Genomic DNA, 24,539 nt, shown 5'->3' with positions numbered 1-24,539 from the left:
CCACATATAAGTGAAACCACATGGTATTTGCCTCTCATAATATGATGTTTCTCACTTACCATAATACCCTCTAGGTCCACCCATGTTGTTGCAAATGGCATGATTTTATTCTTTTTTATGGCTGGGTAATATTCCATTGTATAAATGTACCACATCTTCTCTTTTTTTTTAATTAAAATATCATTGATATATAATCTTATGAAGGTTTCACATGAACAACACTGGTTTCAACATTCACCCATATTATCAAGTCCTCGCCCCCTCCCCATTGCAGTCACTGTTCATCAGCGTAGTAAGATGCTGTAGAGTCACTACTTGTCTTCTCCATGCTGCCTTCTCTGCGTCCTACTTATATTGTGATTGCTAATTATAGTGCCCCTTAATCCCCTTCTCCTTCCCTCCCCACCCACCCTCTCCAACCCTTTCCCTTTGGTAGCTGCTAGTCTCTTCTTGAGTCTGTGAGTCTGCTGCTGTTTTGTCCCTAAAAATATGGAACGCTTCATGAACTTGCATGTCATCCTTGCACAGGGGCCATGCAAATCTTCTCTGTATTATTCCAATTTTAGTATATGTGCTGCTGAAACAAGCACTGTATCACATCTTCTTTATCCATTCATCTGTTGAGGGATATTTAGGTTGCTTCCACATCTTCGCTATTGTAGGAAGCGGCAATAAACATAGGAGTGCATATATACTCTGAATTAGCGATTTTTCTTCTTCAGACAAGTTTCCAAAAGTGGAATTACTGGTTTGTATGCTATTTCTATATTTAGCTTTCTGAGGCACCTCCATACTGTTTTCCATAGTGGATGCACCAATTTACATTCTCAACAGTGTAGGAAAGTTGATGATCCACGTGTCCTGTCTCAGAAATCTATTATGTAAGGATACAAAGATTTTCTCCTGTGTATTCTTACAAACTCTTATATAGATCTACAATTAATTTTGAGTTAATTTTATATATGTTTAGGTAAAGTTTGTGGTTCAGTTTTTTTGTTTTTCCATATGGATATTTGATTCTTCTGGCCCTATTTGTTGAAAAAACACATTTTACCATTGAATTATCATGGCACTTTCACAGTAAGTCAACTGACTATATATATATATATATATACATATATATATATATATATGTATATATATATGTTTCAATCTATTTCTTACTTTCTGTTCTACTCCATTCATTTATACATTTATATTTCTATTTTATACCAAGAACACATGGTCTTTGTTACTTATGCTTAATAGTAAGTCTTGATAGATAAGGTCAGTCTTTTAACTTTATTCTTTTTCAGAATTGTTATTCTAGGTTCTTTGCATTCCCACATGCATTTTTGGAACTATCTAGTCAATTTCTACACACACATACACACACACACACACAAAGCATGCTTGGATTTTGACAGATCAATATCGGGACATTTGGCATGTTAACAGTATTGAACCATCTGTTCTATTACATTGCATGTCTCCATTTATTTACCTAACCAAATATTTTATTATCATCCACCACAATGTCATCTCATTTTCCATTTTTACTCAACAACATCCTCACATCCTCACATAAAAGCTCTGAGACAAGCCATACCCTGAAAGAACTGTTCACATCCCTGCTTTTGTATCTTTTACAAACCATTTGCCCATAAATCCCTTCTCTACCCCCTCCAAAGTCTTCTCTTGAAGACCCAGCAGATATGTTAACTTCTCCTTGAGAAGTTATGTGCCTTTCGGAGCCCGGTGATCTTTTCCATCCTTTGAACCTCTCCTACATCATATATTTTATGCCTCCACCTAATGTTACCTGTTACCAGATATTGTTTTTTATTTCTTGATGTGTAAGGTCTCACTAAGCAGACAGACTGCAAATTTCTTGGGTCTTGTATCCAAGCCCAGAGCAATAAATATGTATTGTTAGTCTTATTAAATCATTTTGGGAAAAAAAGGAATAGAAAGAATTTCTTGTATGTGCAGTTTTATTCTCTGGGTGGGACAAGTTAAATGTCCATTTTTAGGATAACATTTTTGATACACTGTTGTTGATTAGAATCAAAAGAGGCAAATGCCTACCTTTTTGGTCCCCTTTTTGTCATTCTGTTTACGACATTCCTTTTTCTCTGATAAAATCTTTGTTGGCCAGTTGTCATTTAAAAATATTTCTCAGAAACTATCTAGAAAACATTTTTTCCTGATTAACTGTTACATAACCAATACTGTTTTTAAACTTTATACCTTTACTATATAATTCTATATTTCCTTGTGTTGCTTTTTAAGATTTATTTTGTCTAGGTTGAGGGTAGGGACTTGGAGTTGAAAGTTGATTCTAAACTACTTTAATGGCCAAAATTATACCTGTATTTCTTCCTAAATAAAATAGGATGCTCTCTCTCAAAGTAATAAGTGCTTAATATACGCTTTGCCAGTAATATCTCATCAGTGGTTTTCCATGACCAACTCTCCAAGCAACGTTCATGGAAGTTCAAATGCTTGACTTACCGATATCTGTGGAAGAAGATAAAGGCAAGAAGAAATTCTTTATCTTTCAAACATTTAATTAAAATGTTTAAACTTTTGATTTTGAAAATCCAGATTAATGTTGGAGTGTGCAATTTGAAAAATGAATACAGTTGGCCTTTCAGGGGAAAAAAATACAGCTGAAAAGCTCGAACTCTCAGAAGGAAAGACAGTCATTGTCATACTTTCATGCCTTTAATCAGGCAAGAGCATCTGAGAAGGCAGGCATTTTAAGAAAGGAAAAACTTAAGGATAAGTAAAAGGAGTACTAAACAGAGGACAGAAAACTTTTAAAACAGAGGTTTTTTTATTTTTAAAAAAGCTAGTATGTATAGGGCTAGCATTTACTTGGAGGACCTAAAAGAAAAAAAATACAGGTTTTTATACTGCCAGCAGACAGAGTGCTCAGAGGTGAAAGAATATTAGGAAGATGACTGCCTTAATGGGAAAGAATAAAGAAAGAATAAGGTCAAGGAAATTTTTGAAAATACACATCTTGGTACAGAGGAATTTAGATAAATGTGACGAGGTAAATACAATTAAAGGGATATTTCTAAGTATTCTAATCAGAAAAAAGATAGCAAAAGTGCTGGAAGCTGTAAGTATAGAAAATAATATGCTTACTTCATTTATTTGATTGATTCATTCAGTCCTTAATTTAGCAAGAGTCAATCCTGACTTATTCTAAGAATGCTGAGAGTTCTTGGGATACAAACTGGAATGACGTCTGGTTCCTCTTTGAGAGTATCATACACATACACATACATACACACATATTTATGTAAATATAGAGGTGTGTGTGTGTATCTGTTGCAGGGATTGGAAACATGGGAGTATCTAAAATACACTAAACATTGCAGTAAGTGTGTTAAGAAAGGTCTGAACAAAAAAAGGTAAATGTTAAGAGGAGAGGGCTATTGACTCTGAGCATGGGTCAAGAGAAACCAGAGCAAAGAAAAAACTGAGAATAGATTCACAATGAAGTCATGGGGTTTTTCCACATAAGCCAAAAAAAAATCAACAGCCATCATATATATTGTTATCAAAATAAAACAAAACAAACAAATGGCAATGTGGCCTTCAAAGACTACGGAATAACTGGAAATTACCTTTAGGAAAAGCAAGAGAACATTAAAAATTAGTCACAGGGGGAGGGGCGGAAGATGGCGGCGTGAGTAGAGCAGCGGAAATCTCCCAAAACAACATATATCTATGAAAATATAACAAAGAAAGCTCTGCCTAGAATAGAGACCAGAGGACACAGGACAACATTCAGACCACATCCACACCTGCGAGAACCCAGCGCCTCGCGAAGGGGGTAAGATACAAGTCCCAGCAAGGCGGGAGCTGGGCGCCCATCCCCCCCAGCTCCCGGCGGGAGAAGAATAGGCAGAGCGGGAGGGAGACGGAGCCCAGGACTGCCGAACACCCAGCCCCAGCCATCCGGGCCAGAGTGCAGACACAGTACGTGCCAACGGGGCCCAGGAAGCTAGGGAAACAGGGCAGCAAGAACAGTGAGCGGGCACCGGAGGCCTGGCGCCAGAGTACATAAGAAAAGCAAGCGGCCATTTTTTTTTTTTTTTTTTTTTGCTTTTTTGCTGTTTTGTTTTGGCGAGCACTTTTTGGAAGTCTTAAAGGCATAGGGACCCCAATACTAGGGAAACAGGGCAGCAAGACCAGTAAGCAGAGGCCAGAGTCTGGCACCGGAGAATAAAGAAAAACGAGCAACCACCTTTTTTTTTAATTAAAAAAAAATTTTTTTTTTTAATTTAAAATTTTTTTCTTTTTTCTTTTCTTGGCGGGTGCTTTTTGGAAGTCTTAAAGGGGTAGGACGGGACACTTAATCCACAGGTAGGGAATCCGGGGATCTCTGGGCACCCTAACCCCTGGGTTGCAGGGAGGCCCCTTACGGACATAAATAGCCTCCAGGCCGCTCCCCCTCCAACGTGAACCCACCACTTTAGAGCAGAGGCCCGAACCAGGCCACGCCCAGAGCAACAGCAAAGATAAACTCCATAGCAGCGGGCAGGAAGCAGAAACCCTGTCTGCGTGCAGCTGCCCACCACAAGCCACTAGAGGTCGCTGTTCTCCCAGGAGAGGAGGGCCACAAACCAACAAGAAGGGAAGTTCTTCCAGCCATCACTCGTCCCAGTTCTGCAGACTATTGCTATCACCATGAAAAGACAAAACTACAGGCCGACAAAGATCACAGAGACAACACCAGAGAAGGAGACAGACCTAACCAGTCTTCCTGAAAAAGAATTCAAAATAACAATCATAAACATGCTGACAGAGATGCAGAGAAATACGCAAGAGAAATGGGATGAAGTCCGGAGGGAGATCACAGATGCCAGAAAGGAGATCACAGAAATGAAACAAACTTTGGAAGGGTTTATAAGCAGAATGGATAGGATGCAAGAGGCCACTGATGGAGTTGAAATCAGAGAACAGGAACGCATAGAAGCTGACATAGAGAGAGACAAAAGGATCTCCAGGAATGAAACAATATTAAGAGAACTGTGTGACCAATCCAAAAGGAACAACATCTGTATTATAGGGGTCCCAGAAGAAGAAGAGAGAGGAAAAGAGATGGAAAGTATCTTAGAAGAAATAATTGCTGAAAACTTCCCCAAACTGGGGGAGGAAATAATCGAACAGACAACTGAAATACACAGAAACCCCAACGGAAAGGATCCAAGAAGGACAACACCAAGACACATAATAAATAAAATGGCAAAGATCAAGGACAAGGAAAGAGTTTTAAAGGCAGCTAGAGAGAAAAAGGTCACGTATAAAGGGAAACCCATCAGGCTAACATCAGATTTCTCAACAGAAACCCTAAAGGCCAGAAGAGAAAGGCATGATATATTTAATACAATGAAACAGAAGGGCCTTGAACCAAGGATACTGTATCCAGCACGACTATCATTCAAATATGACAGTGGGATTAAACAATTCCCAGACAAACAAAAGTTGAGGGAATTTGCTTTCCACAAACCACCTCTACAGAACATCTTACAGGGACTGCTCTAGATGGGAGCACTCCTAGAAAGAGCACAGCATAAAACACCCAACATATGAAGAATCGAGGAGGAGGAACAAGAAGGGAGAGAAGAAAAGAATCTCCAGACAGTATATATAACAGCTCAATAAGCGAGCTAAGTTAGGCAGTAAGATACTAAAGAGGCTAACCTTGAACCTTTGATAACCACGAATTTAAAGCCTGCAATGGCAAAAAGTACATATCTTTCAATAGTCACCCTAAATGTTAATGGGTTGAATGCACCTATCAAAAGACACAGAGTAACAGAATGGATAAAAAAGCAAGACCCATCTATATGCTGCTTACAAGAAACTCACCTCAAACCCAAAGACATGTACAGACTAAAAGTCAAGGGATGGAAAAACATATTTCAAGCAAACAACAGTGAGAAGAAAGCAGGGGTTGCAGTACTAATATCAGACAAAATAGACTTCAAAACAAAGAAAGTAACAAGAGATAAAGAAGGACACTACATAATGATAAAGGGCTCAGTCAAACAAGAGGATAAAACCATTCTAAATATATATGCACCCAACACAGGAGCACCAGCATATGTGAAACAAATACTAACAGAACTAAAGGGGGATATAGACTGCAATGCATTCATTCTAGGAGACTTCAACACACCACTTACCCCAAAGGATAGACCCACCAGGCAGAAAATAAGTAAAGACACGGAAGCACTGAACAACACAGTAGAGCAGATGGACCTAATAGACATCTATAGAACTCTACATCCAAAAGCAACAGGATATACATTCTCCTCAAGTGCACATGGAACATTCTCCAGAATAGACCACATACTAGGCCACAAAAAGAGCCTCAGAAAATTCCAAAAGATTGAAATCCTACCAACCAACTTTTCAGACCACAAAGGCATAAAACTAGAAATAAACTGTACAAAGAAAGCAAAGAGGCTAACAAACACACGGAGGCTTAACAACACGCTCCTAAATAATCAATGGATCAATGGCCAAATCAAAATGGAGATCCAGCAATATATGGAAACAGATGACAACAATAACACTAAGCCCCAACTTCTGTGGGACACAGCAAAAGCAGTCTTAAGAGGAAAGTATATAGCAATCCAAGCATATTTAAAAAAGGAAGAGCAATCCCAAATGAATGGTCTAATGTCACAATTATTGAAATTGGAAAAAGAAGAACAGATGAGGCCTAAGGTCACCAGAAGGAGGGACATAATAAAGATCAGAGAAGAAATAAATAAAATTGAGAAGAATAAAACAATAGCAAAAATCAATGAAACCAAGAGCTGGTTCTTCGAGAAGATAAACAAAATAGATAAGCCTCTAGCCAGACTTATTAAGAAGAAAAGAGAGTCAACACAAATCAACACTATCAGAAACGAGAAAGGAAAAATCACGATGGACCCCACAGAAATACAAAGAATTATTAGAGAATACTATGAAAACCTATATGCTAACAAGCTGGGAAACCTAGGAGAAATGGACAACTTCCTAGAAAAATACAACCTTCCACGATTGACCCAGAAAGAAACAGAAAATCTAAACAGACCAATTACCAGCAACGAAATTGAAGCGGTAATCAAAAAACTACCAAAGAACAAAACCCCCGGGCCAGATGGATTTACCTCGGAATTTTATCAGACATACAGGGAAGACATAATACCCATTCTCCTTAAAGTTTTCCAAAAAATAGAGGAGGAGGGGATACTCCCAAACTCATTCTATGAAGCTAACATCACCCTAATACCAAAACCAGGCAAAGACCCCACCAAAAAAGAAAACTACAGACCAATATCCCTGATGAACGTAGATGCAAAAATACTCAACAAAATATTAGCAAAACGAATTCAAAAATACATCAAAAGGATCATACACCGTGACCAAGTGGGATTCATCCCAGGGATGCAAGGATGGTACAACATTCGAAAGTCCATCAACATCATCCACCAAATCAACAAAAAGAAAGACAAAAACAACATGATCATCACCATAGATGCTGAAAAAGCATTTGACAAAGTTCAACATCCATTCATGATAAAAACTCTCAGCAAAATGGGAATAGAGGGCAAGTACCTCAACATAATAAAGGCCATCTATGATAAACCCACAGCCAACATTATATTGAACAGCGAGAAGCTGAAAGCATTTCCTCTGAGATCGGGAACTAGACAGGGATGCCCACTCTCTCCACTGTTATTTAACATAGTACTGGAGGTCCTAGCCACGGCAATCAGACAAAACAAAGAAATACAAGGAATCCAGATTGGTAAAGAAGAAGTTAAACTGTCACTATTTGCAGATGACATGATACTGTACATAAAAAAACCCTAAAGACTCCACCCCAAAACTACTAGAACTGATATCGGAATACAGCAAAGTTGCAGGATACAAAATCAACACACAGAAATCTGTGGCTTTCCTATACACTAACAGTGAACCAACAGAAAGAGAAATCTGGAAAACAACTCCATTCACAATTGCATCAAAAAAATAAAATACCTAGGAATAAACCTAACCAAAGAAGTGAAAGACTTATACTCTGAAAACTACAAGTCACTCTTAAGAGAAATTAAAGGGGACACTAACAGATGGAAACTCATCCCATGCTCGTGGCTAGGAAGAATTAATATCGTCAAAATGGCCATTCTGCCCAAAGCAATATACAGATTTGATGCAATCCCTATGAAACTACCAGCAACATTCTTCAATGAACTGGAACAAAGAATTCAAAAATTCATATGGAAACACCAAAGACCCCGAATAGCCAAAGCAATCCTGAGAAAGAAGAATAAAGTAGGGGGGATCTCACTCCCCAACTTCAAGCTCTTACTATAAAGCCATAGTAATCAAGACAATTTGGTACTGGCACAAGAGCAGAGCCACAGACCAATGGAACAGACTAGAGAATCCAGACATTAACCCAGACATATATGGTCAATTAATATTTGATAAAGGAGCCATGGACATACGATGGCGAAATGACAGTCTCTTCAACAGATGGAGCTGGCAAAACTGGACAGCTACATGTAGGAGAATGAAACTGGACCATTGTCTAACCCCATATACAAAAGTAAACTCAAAATGGATCAAAGACCTGAATGTAAGCCATGAAACCATTAAACTCTTGGAAGGTAACATAGGCAAAAACCTCTTAGACATAAACATGTGTGACATCTTCTTGAACATATCTCCCCGGGCAAGGAAAACAACAGCAAAAATGAGTTAGTGGCACTATATTAAGCTGAAAAGCTTCTGTACAGCAAAAGACACAATCAATAGAACAAAAAGGATCCCTACAGTATGGGAGAATATATTTGAAAATGACACATCCGATAAAGGCTTGACATCCAGAATATATAAAGAGCTCACACGCCTCAACAAACAAATAACCCAATTAAAAAATGGGCAGAGGAACTGAACAGACAGTTCTCCAAAAAAGAAATACAGATGGCCAACAGACACATGAAAAGATGCTCCACATCGCTAATTACCAGAGAAATGCAAATTAAAACTACAATGAGGTATCACCTCACACCAGTAAGGATGGCTGCCATTCAAAAGACAGAGAACAACAAATGTTGGTGAGGCTGTGGAGAAAGGGGAACCGTCCTACACTGCTGGTGGGAATGTAAATTAGTTCAACCATTGTGGAAAGCAGTATGGAGGTACATCAAAATGCTCAAAACAGACTTACCATTTGACCCAGGAATTGCACTCCTAGGAATTTACCCTAAGAATGCAGCAATCAAGTATGAGAAAGATCAGTGCACCCCTATGTTTATCGCAGCACTATTTACAATAGCCAAGAATTGGAAGCAACCTAAATGTCCATCGATAGATGAATGGATAAAGAAGAGGTGGTACATATACACAATGGAATACTACTCAGCCATAAGAAAAGGGCAAATCCAACCATTTGCAGCAACATGGATGGAGCTGGAGGGTATTATGCTCAGTGAAACAAGCCAAGCGGAGAAAGAGAAATACCAAATGATTTCACTTATCTGTGGAATATAAGAACAATGGAAAAACTGAAGGAACAAAACAGCACCAGAATCACAGAACTCAAGAATGGACTAACAGGTACCAAAGGGAAAGAGACTGAGGAGGATGGGTGGGTAGGGAGGGATAAGGGGAGGGGAGAAGTAGGGGGATATTAAGATTAGCATGCATGGGGGGGTAGGAGAAAAGGGAGGGCTGTACAACACAGAGAAGGCAAGTAGTGATTCTACAACATTTTGCTATGCTGATGGACAGTGACTGTAAAGGGGTTTATAGGGGAGACCTGGTATAGGGGAGAGCCTAGTAAACATAATATTTGTCATGTAAGTGTAGATTACTGATACCAAAAACAAAACAAAAAAACAACAACAACAACAAAAAAAAGGGCAGTTCCTGTGTGGTAACCTCCAATGAGTTCTACACAAGGGTATAAAGGGCATATAAAAGTGTAGGCAAAGGGTCTGTGTGCGTTTATACAGAGGATCAAAGCCTAATTGGGCTACCCCGAAAATGAACTAAGATACGGTATGAAAGAGAACTTCCAACATCAGCACTCTCTGGAAGACTCATGCCAGAAGATGATCAGCAAAAAACCCCAACAAAGATCCATGCACTGCTACAGCTGTAGATGCACTCATTCCACCAGCTCCTGGACTTGCCATGGGAATGAAGGAGATATCTAAGCTGGCCTGTGCGTACAGTAAAACAACAAATTTGACTGGATCTATACTGTTGGAACTCAACCAAGAATTAGGAGAAGTGCAAATTGTAGCGCTCCAAAATCTTACAACTACAGACTATTTACTGTTAAAAGAACATAAGGGATGTGAACATTCCCCAGGAATGGGTTGTTTTAATTTGTCTGATTTCTCTCAGACTGTTCAAGTACAGTTGGACAATATTCACCATATCATAGATAAGTTTTCACAAATGCCTAAGGTGCCTAACTGGTTTTCTTGGTTTCACTGGAGATGGCTGGTAATTACAGATATGCTTTGGTTATGTAACTATACTCCTATTATGTTAATGTGTGTGCGCAATTTAGGTAGTAGCTTAAAACCTATACATGCTGAAGTTACTCTACAAGAAGATATGTCAAAGAAATAATCAATCTTCCCATGTTTTCTTCTGCCTGCTACTTCTATAGCTTTTCTTCTTCCTTCCTAATTGCAACCCTTAAATCGAATTCGTGCCTCATATCAAATTTACCGAGTATCATAATTCTTCCAAGTGGTAAAGATACTTCAAGACAGATGCTGGGCATAGAAGCTACAGGGCATAAATATGCAAAGAAATAAAAAGCTAACCATTTCAAACAATAAGGCTTCTCTCTCACTTACCAACTTTACATTTCCCTGTATGGCCCCGGAAGATGACTGGTTAGCCAGAGACGGGTAAGATTCCTCAAGGGAGGAACAACCTAAGACAGGCACAGTCGCAGGGGGGTCATCAGGTGAGAAATTGGGGATCAACAGAGGTGAGGCTTAGAACCTCACCCCCCCGTTCTGAGAGAAATCTTCTGCATACGTGGATGTTTTATTGCCCTTGTCTAGCTTGGATTAACACAAAGTCTACAGGCACACACCTGATCATCTACATTTGCTCTCTTACAACACTAAACTATGCTTTCTACCTTTATCTTGTATCTACCTACCACTTCAGCATTTTATTAAAAATAATCATAATAAAGAGAGAAATGTGGTATCCACATATAAATCAAGTATAAAAACCAAATGTGTATTCATATTTGAACCGTTTATAGTTCATAATGCATGAGCAAAACCGAAAGTTTCTGTGATGACTTCCCTTGTACTGTTCACCATGTAAGAACTTATTCACTATGTAAGAATTTGTTCTACATGTAAGAACTTGTTTGTTATGCCTCAGAAGATTGGAGACTGACGAAAATTAGGCTTGGGGTGGATTAATGATTGTGCATTGAGCATTGACTCCCCTATACAGAATTTTATTGTCGTTAACAACCATTTGATCAATAAATATGAGAGATGCCCTCACAAAAAGAAAAAAAAAAAAAAGGACAGACTTCCAATGGTAAAATAAATAAGTAACCAGGATGTAATGTGTAGCATAAGGAATATAGTCAAGATATTGTAACAGCTTGGTAGGGTGATAGCTGGAACCTAGAATTATGTATATAAATGTTTTATCACTGTGTTGTACACTTGAAACTAATGTAATGTAATGTAATACTGTGCGTCAACTACCCTTCAATAAAAAATAATTATCTAAAAAAAAAAAAAAAAAAACTAGTCACAGGAAATTTTCTAAAAAAAGAAAATGATTGAATCCTAGAACAGGAATCAATCCATCTATAAATAGGCTTAAATGCTTATAACAGGTGTACCAACATGGCGCTATAGAGGACACCGGAAACATAACTGTGGTCCCTACTACTAATGATCTAACAATGAAGGGACACATACTCAATACACATAACATGATGACAAACAATTTTTTAAAAATTACATTTGCAAGTACAGAGGTGAAGAGACAGTTAAGTGATTTCATTGACAGAAAGAAATCTGAGGCAAAGTAAATCTAGACCACCCAATCACCCTACAAGTCTGGTGAAAATTAAGAATGAACAGGGAGACTGATGACTTAAGGGACAAGGTCCCAGCCATTGGTGGCAAACTCTAGATCTACAAAACTAGAAAAACAATGAAGACTTGGAAAAAAGAAGATGGACTGCAGAGAAAAAATATAATTTAAAATGCATACCACCACCACCAAGGGAAAACAAATTTATAAGCATGTTCCTGATACTGGTTGGGGGTTAGAAAGGGATATTCCATTTCAGAGTATGTAACATGTAAAATATTAAATGTAAATTAATGGTACTGTATATATTATAGTAAAATTTTTAAATGTGTAATTGATAGTCTCTTTCTTAATAATGCATTTGATTGTTTAACTTCAGTAACTATTTGTTATTTAGATGCTTTCATTTACAGTTTTCTTCCTCTCATTTTCTATAACCCTTTGTATCTTCAACTATGATTTCCTTAAAGAATTAACCCTTAGTTTAGATAGAGAAGGTCTAATGTAGCTACCATGTATGCTGGTCCTGAAGATTAGCAAATATGTATATGAAAGGGTTAGCATAGTAACTGACCTGTCATATGGCCTTAACACATTGTAGTTTTAGTTAATTATTATTTTGAATCAGATGTGCAAGAAAGTTGGAGAAAGCAACTAGTTAAAACAATAACGTAATCATCCTGATTAATGAGAGAAGTGAATATGCACCTAATAACATTGGCCTTCAATGCCAACATGACCTTGGGTAATGACTGGCAAAAAATGGAGAGCAACTGTATGTACCCCATTGTTCAGAACAGCTACATAAATGCAGTGATAGTTGTAGAAGGATACTCTTGGGATAAAGTTAAGGATAAACAGAGAAAGGTCAGCTGAAAGTAGCCCCACAGAAGCTAAGGAATAAGAGAGAGCCCTGATCAAGAGCTGTGGACAGAGAAGGAACATCAAAGAGGGACATTCCAAGGAAAGAAATATACAATATATTACACAGATAAAATAGGTGAACAAATAAAAGACAACCAGGAAACTTTACATCTAAAGTAATGAAAAAGCAGTTTAACATGAAAAAAAAAAAAGACTATTCTGATCAAGAGAAAGGAAGAAAGAAAAAAAGGAAAAGAGTAATTCAATTTATTTTATGTTTAATCTGAGATGAAAATAAGGTATGAGTGATATAAGTGAATAGGTTCTACATGCACTAAGACTGGGTATGATGTGGGAGTGATTTCTATAGAATCGTTGAAAAAATCAGCTCAGTGACTGAATACAAAAATGAGTTCAAGAAGATAAGAGAAGAAAGAGTTCTACAACACAGAACGAAAAATAGGGGGAAAAGGATCTATATAGAAGGAGAACCTGGGAAGTATCTTTCTCTCGCATACACACACACACACACACACACACACACCAAGAAAAAATCAACAACAACAAAACACTAAGGAAGGGGACAAGTGAAGGGCCCCCACCAGTAAGATGGCGAACTTCCGGCTTCTCTTCCGGGTCCTCAGTTCCCGACGGCGCCACCTAAAGACCAATCACCTCTCTCCCCACTCCCACTCCCAGCACCTAGCCAATAGCCACCAGCCCCGTAGAAGTGACACCTCAATCAGCTCATGCCCCTTCCTATATAACCCAGCACCTTTCCCCAATAAAGCGGAATTCTCCGGTGAATTGCTGCTGTGTGTCACTCCCTTCCTTTCATTGGTGCCGAAACCCGGGAGACGGGACACCCCAACTGGGCCCCGTCTTCCCCCCGACACCAGCAGCAGCTTGCCCTCGTCCTCTTTTTCCGGCGCTGGCTCCTCACACTCACCACTCCTCTTTGGCCTTTGGGTAAGTTTTCCCCCGGAGCGGGCCACTCTTCCCCGAGCTATCGCAGCACTATTGACCGTGATCGTCCGGCAAGGCCCTGACGCTCGGGGACGAGGAGGGAACTCTCCCCGCCTCAGGCCTTCACGGCTGCGGCGGATCCTCAGGCACCCCCTCCAACAGCCATAAACCCTGCCTCAGGCCTTCACAGCTGCAACAGACCCTCAGGCCCCTCCTCCAACAGCCATAAACGAGGTGACTCCTTTGTGGATGAGAACGCTCCCTTTTTCCCCTTCCTCCTGTTCTGCCTGCCGAAATCCGTTCCGTCCACCGAAAATTCCTAGTACTAGGTACCTTGGACTCTGGCACTCTGCCTTCTTAGAGAAGCCTGGGTGACGACCCACACTTCCTAAGAAATTCCGACTCGTATACGAGTTTCCGCAGACCACAAAGGATCATCGGGGACGCCCTTTGTCTCCTTGCAGTCTGCTCCCAGTCCGAGGGTCTCCGTTCATCTTCCCCTGTTTGTCTCCTTCTCTGTCCTTTAGCCATAGGAGCCTCCTCATCCCTCCCTAAAGATTCACCTCTTGAATGCCTGCTCAAGTATCTAGCCACCCTCTCCCTGACGCCTGATATAAAACCAAAACTTCTCCGCAAATACTGCTCCCAAGATTGGCCGACATACCCCCCTAGACAATCACAACCAATGGCCCGCAGGGGGAACTCTTGATCCTAACATCACTAGCGATCTCTTTAACTACTGCCAGCGCCTGAAAAAATGGAAGGAGATTCCCTGTACTGAAGCTTTCCGCCTCCTCCCCCCGCACCCCTCCAAGTTCTCCTAGCCTGCAAGCTGTCTCCCCTGCAAAAGCCTCCCATTCACTCCCTTTCCCCTCCTCTCCTACAACCCCTCCCCCTTCCTCCACCACCATCTCCTCCCCCACCTCACCCCCCTTGCAGTTCAAGTCTGAGCCTTTCAGCCCCCCTCTAAGTAAGTTCCAAGAGCCTCCTCTGTCTTTGCCCCCATCACCTGTTTCTCCCCCACAGACTGAGCCAGAACCCTTCAGTCCTCCTCAGACTCAGTCCCGAGGGCCTCCAAAAATTATCGCCCCCCCTCCGAGAAGTAGCAAGATCTGAAGGCATCGTGCGCGTTCACATCCCTTTCTCCTTAAAAGATTTAGCCCAACTTGAGAAACGCCTAAGTTCCTTTTCCACTAATCCCTCAACATATATCAGAGAGTTTCAATAGACCCTCCAGTCATACAGCCTCACACATCATGACATTTTCATGCTCCTGGCCAATACCCTCCCTCCTGAAGAGCATAGACGAGTTCGGGACTTCGCCCAAACGCACGCCACCGAAACCCACAGGACTGACCCCACCTATCCCCCTGGCCCCACCGCTGTCCCCGAACAAGACCCACACTGAGATTATAACACCACCGTGAGTCTCCGCTCTCGAGATATCTTCGCCTGCTGCTTAATAGCAGGTCTGAAAAAAGCAGCTCATAAATAGTCAATTTTCAAAAGCTCCCTCCGAGTTCTTAGACAGACTCACTCAAGCCCTATTACAGTATACCAGCCTGGACCCAGAAACGCCTGACGGGAGACATGTCCTTATGACATACTTCCTAGCTCAAAGCCACCCCGACATTAAAGCTAAACTCAAAAAGTTAGAACAGGGCCCCGCTACCCCACAGACTGAGATCCTAACAGTGGCCTTTAAAGTCTTCCATAACCGGGAGGAGGAGAAAGAATGCCGTAAACAAAAGGCTGATCAGGCCAATTTCCAAATGTTGGCCCAGCTGATAAAACCACAACCTGGGCACTCTTCTACAAACAAGCCCCCCACAGGAGCTTGTTTCAAGTGCAGACAAGAAGGACATTGGTCAAGGGCTACCACCCCATGCCCCAGATGCCACAAAAAGGGCCACTGGGGGTCTGATTGCCCAGCCACCCAAAGGGGAGGCTGGACGAACAACCCCCATCCTAAGCCCGCCGTAGTGGGGCTGGCAGAAGAAGATTGACGGGGCCTGGGGGCTTCTCACCCGACCATTTCCATCACCAAACAAGAGCCCAGAGTTACTTTAATAGTAGACGGTCGCCCCATCTCCTTCCTCCTAGATACAGGAGCCACCTTCTCAGTCTTGCGGGAATACCAGGGCCCTACCACGCCTGCCATTACTCCTATAGTCAGGGTAGGAGGTAAACAGATTTTCCCATTAAACCCCCCCCCCTTTTATGCACAATCCAAGACAATCCCATACCTTTCTCCCATTCCTTCCTGGTTATGCCCCAGTGTCCCATCCCCTAAGACGGGACATCCTTTCTCTCCTCCATGTTTCCATAACTATATCCACTCCCACAGCCCCCAGTACTCCCTTTCTAATGGCCCTCATAGCTGATGACCCCCCTCTACCAATAGAAGCTCCAGTTCTGCCCTCATACACCCTGTAAATCCCAGAGTTTGGGACATTACAAGCCCCTCCATAGCTCTATGTCCTCCTGCCTCTATCAAATTACGTGACCCCTCTCAGTATATCTGTCAGGCCCAATACCCCCTAACCACTTCAGCCCTCACAGGCCTCCAACCCATCATTCAAGAACTTTTAAACAAAAATTACCTCAGACCCACTCACTCCCCGTTTAATACCCCCATATTAGCTTGTAAAAAAAACCAACAGATCTTTCCGCCTCGTCCAAGACCTTCGCCTCATCAACATGGCCAACATCCCTATCCATCCCTTAGTCCCAAATCGATACACCCTTTTATCGCTGCCCTGCCTTAGCCTCCCGAGACCCCTCCTCCCAAGATTTTTTCGCCTTCACCTGGACAGACCCATACACAAGACATTCTGAACAACTCACTTAGACAGTTTTGCCACAAAGCTTCTGAGTCCACCTTATTACAATACATGGACAATCTTCTACTCTTCAGTCCCTTGTGAGAACAGTCTCAACTTGACACTGCCTCCCTACTTAACCTTCTAGCTTCCAGAAGTTACCGGGTATCCCCTGTCAAAGCTCAATTCAGAAAACGGCTCCTCTCTGACCTGCCCACTCCCAAAACCAAGACAGAAATCCTTTCCTTTCTAAGCCTGGCTAAGTATTTTAGAGCGTAGATCCCTAACTTCTCCCTGTTGGCAAGACCCCTATACGACCTCAGCAAGGGCCCCCCTGAAGAACCATTATCCTCCTCACCCCGACACTCCTTCATTAAGCTCCGTCGAGCCCTTGTAGAAGCCCCAGCTCTCCATCTTCCAGACTTGTCGAAGCCCTTCTCATTATACATTCATGAGAGGTCCAGTCAAGCTCTAAGAATCCTAAGCCAATATTATAGCCCATCCTTTGCCCCAGTAGCTTATCTTTCCAAGCAATTAGACCCCACAGTTCAGGGATGAGCCCCCTGCCTACGGGCATTAGCCGCTGGACAGCTCTTGCAGAAAGAAGCTCATAAACTGACATTCGGAGCGCCCCTTACCATTCTGTCCCCACATCACCTAAAAGATCTCTTAACCTACAAAAGTTTACAGACTCTCCCTCCCTCCAGACTCCTGACCTTACTGTCCTCTTTCCTTCAAAATCCCGTTCACCCCCTTTGCCATCCATACCCGAATCATGACTTTTTCCTCCTTTACCGCTCTCTTGCTTTTTCTCCTCATTCCTATTGTCTTCCCCGCCACCCCAGCCTCCTTTGTATGGCGATTCAAAGTAAGACAGACTTACACACAGCATCAAACAAAAGTTACTGCCCTCATTGCCACATCAGACTGCCCTCTGAAAGGCTGCTCTGAGCCTTTATACCTCCACTTTCCTCCCTCCACCAAAGTGTTCACTAGCAGCTACCTTTATTCTCCCTACCTCTGCTTCCTCTATGACCAAAGACAAGCCTATTGCAGGCGATGGCCTGACACCTACGGGGGATGTCCCTACTGGTCTTGCGCCATTCACTACATGGGTAACTCCCGGGACCCACAGTATTACTCCTCCAACCATTTCATGAAATACCCCAACAGCTCATTCTCCTTATCAATCCCAGATCCCTGGGACTCTCGATGGGCCGCCAGGGTCACAGCCTCAGTTTACTATGAGGGGTCCTCGACCCCCCATGGTACCCTTCATATCTCTCGAGAGTATGTTCCCTCTCACTCCCAGATCTCTCAAGTTGCATCAGATATCGGACATTCTGAAAAAGTCATTATCCAAACTCTTGACGGCACTTCTTCATCTTCTTATTCTTCCTACTCTTAGTTACAGCTTATTCAAGACACCACCATCTTTCTCAACCACACCCTCAACACCGCCAATTGCTTCTTATGCACATCACTACAGCGCCCATTGCTGGCCTCCATGCCCCTTAATATTTCCAACTACTCCTTCCATGCAGAAGGATAACCCCTCCGCCCCCTGGCAGACATACCCCTATGAGAACCAGAATATGCAGATAATCTCACCATCCACCACTGTGTAGGCCCAGCTCCACCCCCTCCAGCACACTTCACTGCCTCTCTATCTACACCCCTACCTCCAGCTCTAAGACTTTCACTCAACCGGGACACTTCTTTTAGTGTAATGGCAGGCTTTTCAACTCACTGCCTCCCAACTCCAATATACCCTGCATTCTCGTCACCCCAATCCCACAGCTTACACTTTACAGCATGGCAGAATTTCTTGAGCTCCAACCTCCCTTGCCCTCGCGCACAAAAAGGGCTGCTTTCCTTCCCATCATGGTCGGTATCTCTTTGACCACCTCAGCCACTGGGGCAGGGTTTTCAAGAAGAGCCTTGAGTCACTCTCTATGGGCAATTAGAAATCTCAACGACAAACTTGAAAGAGCCTTGACATCCACTGCCGATTCCCTAGCCTCTCTCCAAAGACAGGTCACTTTGCTAGCTAAAGTCACCCTTCAAAACTGGCGGGCCTTAGATCTGCTTACAGCCGAAAAGGGCGGCACCTGTGTCTTCCTTCGAGAGGAGTGCTGCTATTACATCAATGAATCCGGCATTGTGGAAACTGACATTACCAAACTCACCGACCTTGCCTCCAGCCTTCACTCTGCTTCCAATTCCAACCCATTCTCTTCAATACTAACAAACCCCCTCCTTACCTGGCTCTGGCCCATTGCAGGCCCCATAATAATCATTCTTCTCGCCTGTCTCTTCTTACCCTGTATAATGAAGTTCATCAAATCCCAAGTCGGAAAAATCTCTAATCAAACTTTCAACCAGCTTTTACTGAGAAACTATCAGCTTCTGGCCACAGAAGATCCCTCACACTCACGTAACCTCCTCACCACACGCTGAGATGGACCCCACTCTCCGCTGGAAACTGTTCCTGGAAACAATGGCCGCAGACACCTGGCTTCTGGCACCCGTATCCTCTTGGCACCATTAAAATCAACAAGTCCTCGACCTATAGTTACAAGGAACCTTCATTGATTTCCAACCTGAAGAAGTCCACATCTACTCGTCCTTACTGTGGGGAGTCTTATCAACACTTTCCCCCCAATCCTCAAGCCCTCACTCCCTTCTCCGCCCCCATTCAGCAGGAAGCAGTCAGAGAGAAAGCAACGTCTACAACCCCATAGAGGAGAAAGGGGGGAATGAAGGGCCCCCACCAGTAAGATGGCGAACTTCCGGCTTCTCTTCCGGGTCCTCAGTTCCCGACGGCGCCACCTAAAGACCAATCACCTCTCTCCCCACTCCCACTCCCAGCACCTAGCCAATAGCCACCAGCCCCGTAGAAGTAACACCACAATCACCCCATGCCTCTTCCTATATAACCCAGCACCTTTCCCCAAAAAAGCGGAATTCTCCGGTGAATTGCTGCTGTGTGTCACTCCCTTCCTTTCAACATGGATCTCAATAAAAATAAGTGATTATAAATTTACTCTGAAAAGTTTAAGAAGAGTAGGTCTATGAAAAGGTTACTGGATACCTCAAAAAGTAGGCAAATAATTTTCAAGGCAAAAAATTAAAGGTATAAACTAAAAAGATAATTTTAATGTACTTAAGTTTAGAGTTGCACATTAATTCTGTTTATTGTATTTGATCGTTTTTGTTATCAGATTAGGAGAGTAGGGGGACAGTTGGTACAGACCATTTATTTGTGGAGATTACCACTCAAAAAACAGATGGTAACACAGTTGTAAAAAATATAACAGGAAAAAGGCAAACTGCAAATAATTTACAAAAAAAAAGAAAGAAATACAAGTGGCAAACAAACATCTTAAGAGTTCTCAAAAACAAGAAATTAAAATTTTCAAATTACATCTCACTTATTAAGTTATTAAAGATTTTATAACATGATATTCAGCCTTTGAGGGTGCAGTGACTACTCTTCAACACTGCTAGGGGGAATGCAAATTGAACAACCTTTCTGAGGGCAGTTTAGCAATGTGTTTTATAAAGCACTTAAAATGTAATGTTCCTTGACATAGTAATTCCACTCCAAGGAAGTAATTTCAAAGAAATAATCAGAGATATTCAGTGATTCTTATATAAAAATTCTAACTGGATTAACACACTGAAACAACATACTAGTATAAAAGTATGCAAATGGTTTACAAATACAATACTGTAGCATAACATGTCCTTAGAGTATGTTGTAGAAAACATTTAATGATGTGATATAAAATGATGTATTACTTAATTATAGGCTCTGGAATCAGATATTCTAGGTTCACAGCCAGGCTCTGCCACTTACTTGCTGTGATTATAGAACAGGAGTTATAGCTTCCTTATATATAAAACAAAAATAATAATAATAATTTATATTTAATGAGGTCTATTAGCAGGATTAAGATACAAATACAAAGAACATAATAGCATAAAGCCTGACATACAGAAAGCACTCAACAAATATTGATGAAAAAAGTACAAGAATCTATAAAACTATATATTCAATTGGTCCTAATTTTGTTAAGTAAGTAAACAATAGAAAAAATCTGGGAGGAAATTCACCAGAAGAATCTTAATAGTGATTAACTCTAGATGGTGGGATTACGTGAGACTTTTATTTTCTTCTTTATATTTTTCTACATTTGCCAAAGTTTCAACAATGAACATGTATTATATTTATAGCTTTAAAATGTTCTCTAAATTAGCACATGCTAATTTGTCAACTGATGATAGCACTTATAGTGACCGTGGAAACTACCAAGTTTCCTTTAGACTGAAGCATTACAGTCATTTGTTCTTTATTAAAGATGCCTATGTGCATAAAAATACAGTAACCAGACAAAAGGCTCTCTACTCAAAGATCTATAACCTATAACCCAAACCCAAACAGACATTGTCTCAAAAAATGTAAGGGACGGGGGAATTAATACACATAGTTTTGAACTTCTGTTTTTCAATAGAAATTTTACAATGTTCATGATATACAATTAAATGAGCAGAAAACAAAATATTTATAGCCCCTCCTAGCTTCCTTAGTTCAACTGCATACATGTACTCATGTTCATCCACACCCATGTGGCCAAGATCACAAAAGTCTCGGAAAGGTATTAAAAGGAAAAAGCTCCTTTCAATCTAGAATTCTATACACAGAGAAAATATATTTTAAAAAACAAAGGTGAAGCAAAGACTTCTTCAGACATACAAAGCTGAAAGAATTCATCACCAGCAGACCTGAGATAAAATGTTAGAGGCAGCCCCCCAGGGAGCAGAAAAACTGGATGGAAACAGATCTCCACACAGGAATAAACAGTGGGAATGGCCACTGGGAAGACAGAAGCAATCCAAGCATTCCATGCAATAGTAACAGGGACAACAGGCATTTGGCTGGATTTGCTCTTTGCTCTCAGACACCAGTGTAAGGTAGAGGCATCCCTTTATTAAAATACGGGTTCCTGAGCCTACGTAATTCTTCCTGTCTGCCTTGATACAGAGAGCATTAAGGGGATAAAGAGAGCTCAACACTTTGATTATTATTTCATTAAAAGAATATTTTAAAAACCTTTTTAATTTCAAAAGTGGTACATTTATTAAAGAAAAATTTTAAATCTTATTCACAATTTAAAAAAGCCAAAGATATAAAAACCACCTTTAATTTAAAAGAGAGAGGGAGGGAAGGAGGGAAGTTCTGTGGAGTTTGCTATTTTATTTGAGGGGCATTTCAATTCACCTTTTTAGAGACATAGACTGTGTGATGATTCAGGTAGAAACAAACTCAAGAAACTACAAATGAGCAAAAGAAGGAAGAAAGGTAAAGAGGATTGGACGGGGGATGAGAGGAATAATACTGGTTTACAAAGGGCAGTAATTCAGGTTTACTGATGCCATAGGCTAACCCCACAACACACTAGGTCATAAATCAGCAGGCATTTAATACAGAAATGGTTATTAAGTTAAGGAAAAAGTTTTCTGGTGTCTTGTACCCACTGAATCTCTTACCCTGAGAGAGGACAACATTTAGATGCAACCCCACAGAATATCAACATTGACAATGTCAAATCTTGTCTCATAATCAGAAGCACAGAAAAGCCAGGTTCCCAGTAGTGAAAATCAAATGGTCAGCACTCTGCATTAGACCATCCTAGAGTACAAAGAATACTGATAATCTGGATGTTCCAAAAATTTTCCAGAATAGCAGAGGAAATAGCCTGTTTTTCCCTAGAAACATTATCCACTGAAACGGAATTTATAGGAATGTCCCGAGCCAGTTTGTAAAAGGCTTCTATCTAGTTCTGGTCACTTCCTCCATGGTTTCCTCATGCTAACAAACAACAGTGTGCTCTGCTGGTGCTCGTTAGCCACAGTCTGGTGTTCCTGATAATCCCTCAACTCTGACTCTAAAAACCAGAATCAGTGGGAGTAAGGCTAATAAAAATATGTAAGTTGGACTATTTTAGGGTTTGTTTCATATTATTGTGTAGTTATTTATTCATGTGATGTACCTGGGAAACGAAACAAAAAGAACAATTCTATCTCCCAGGCCTTATGGAAACAGAGTGCCCACGATGAATCGGGGAGACCAGCTGGAGCAACATTGATGACCGCTGGTCAACAGAGAACCTTCCCCCAAATGCTAGACAGTGAAGGTTTTAACATATATGAATATACATATGTATCAAAGCAGTAGTATCCCAACTCTCCAAGGGGTGAATAAGCAAATACTTGATTAGAGGAGTGACAACGAAGTGTGTGCACAGAGAGGAAACCATTGAATTCTGACAGATGGACACAATGAAACAACAGTGGCCACTCAGGGTTGTCACAGGCTTAAGGATGCCTCGGGGGCACAGTCAGGTCCTGCAAGAGGGAGAGTCTGCTGCAGGGAAGCCTAAGAATAGGGCTCCTCATCTGTTCTATATGTTGGTATTACCTAAAATATGGTACAAAAAATCAAAATTGTTTGAAAACCAGAATGTGATTGAGGATAAACTACATAGCATCTTAATTTCATGTTTGACATCTTTTCCAAAAAACCTGAAAAGAACAGTGTCCTAAAATGATGACATGCAAAAGCTTGAGAAACAAACATGGGAGCCAGAAACAAAGCAGATGTCAAATGTGTTTTTAATTTGCCTCTTTAGCACATCATTACTACCCTTTCTCGGTTACCATCCATGTGATTTATTCTATCGGCATTTTTGAATGGGTTATAAAATTCATTTTTCTTTATAGACTCATTAAAGAAGAGTGGAGAAATAATTAGTGTGCAAGTGTCCTGTGCACAACCATAAAATGTGGGACACAAAAACTAATGATTAATATGTTTAATATTGTTTTGTTGAAAATTTAGGATAAAAACAGAAGATAGAAATGGCTATCATGTCACTCAGCTAAATTATAAGTCAACCAGTAAGAGGCAGGGTAGCACAAAGGAAAGAGAAGAGACAGAGAGGATGAGGAAGGGAAGAGAAAAATGTTAGGTCCAAGCAAAAGCTTTGGAAATGATTGAAGCACAAGTACTCACTCACCCAACAAATGTTCATTGAGCACCCCTATGGTTCAAGAATCATATGAAAAGGTACAGACAGACATGAAAAGCCTGAAGAAAGAAAATCCAGAATGTAGGGCATAATATCAAAGAATAAGGAAGACTCAAAGCTTTTTAAGTATGCTGGGTGACTCAGAGGATAAATATCAATGACAAATTTTTAAAATACTCAAAATGTGGTGAGAGTTTATGAGACATTTAGAAGAGGAAAAACAATCACAACGAAAAGGCTTTTTGTGTGGGGGCAGGAAGAGGGGAGGAAAAAGAAAAGAATTTCCTATATACGTCTGTTTCTAACATTCCTTGATGGAAGTGTGACCAAATCTGAGATTAAATTGAAGCCATTTTCTTAAATAAGGAAGATTTATGAAGGAAGTAAAGAAAACTATAAAGGTATAATATATACCCTTATCCTTTAAAGCTAAAAAGCACTACAAAGAACTAATTCAGAAGTTCAATTTTGTCGACAACTGAGGTCTGAGTAACTTTCCCATAGTCACATGGTGATAGCTTTGTTATTTTTAATTGTAGTTTAAAATATATATACAACTATTACATATTCCCTATAGGAAAAGGAAATACTCCATATTAGCTGAAATCCAAAAGAATCACAGACTAGAGACATTTAAAACTTTGATGTGTATTAATTCTACATTTTTTCAGAGCGAGAAAGAGAGAGA

The 24,539-nt window shown here is 40.8% G+C and overlaps 1 protein-coding gene and 1 non-coding gene across 12 annotated transcripts in view; both read right to left on the bottom strand.

The window, feature by feature from the left end:
- PPP1R9A (protein phosphatase 1 regulatory subunit 9A) overlaps nt 1-24,539 on the bottom strand; it is a 337,367-nt gene that overhangs the window by 127,198 nt on the left and 185,630 nt on the right. The window lies entirely within an intron of this gene.
- LOC118917107 (U6 spliceosomal RNA) lies at nt 484-590 on the bottom strand. The gene has a single exon (XR_005026675.1). It is a non-coding gene; the product is annotated as a U6 spliceosomal RNA (small nuclear RNA).

This window comes from Manis pentadactyla, chromosome 7 (genome assembly GCF_030020395.1).
Source record: "Manis pentadactyla isolate mManPen7 chromosome 7, mManPen7.hap1, whole genome shotgun sequence".
Classification (NCBI taxonomy): domain Eukaryota; kingdom Metazoa; phylum Chordata; class Mammalia; order Pholidota; family Manidae; genus Manis; species Manis pentadactyla.
The sequence above is the reverse complement of the archived record's forward strand: the minus strand, read 5'-3'. Positions and strand labels throughout refer to the sequence as shown.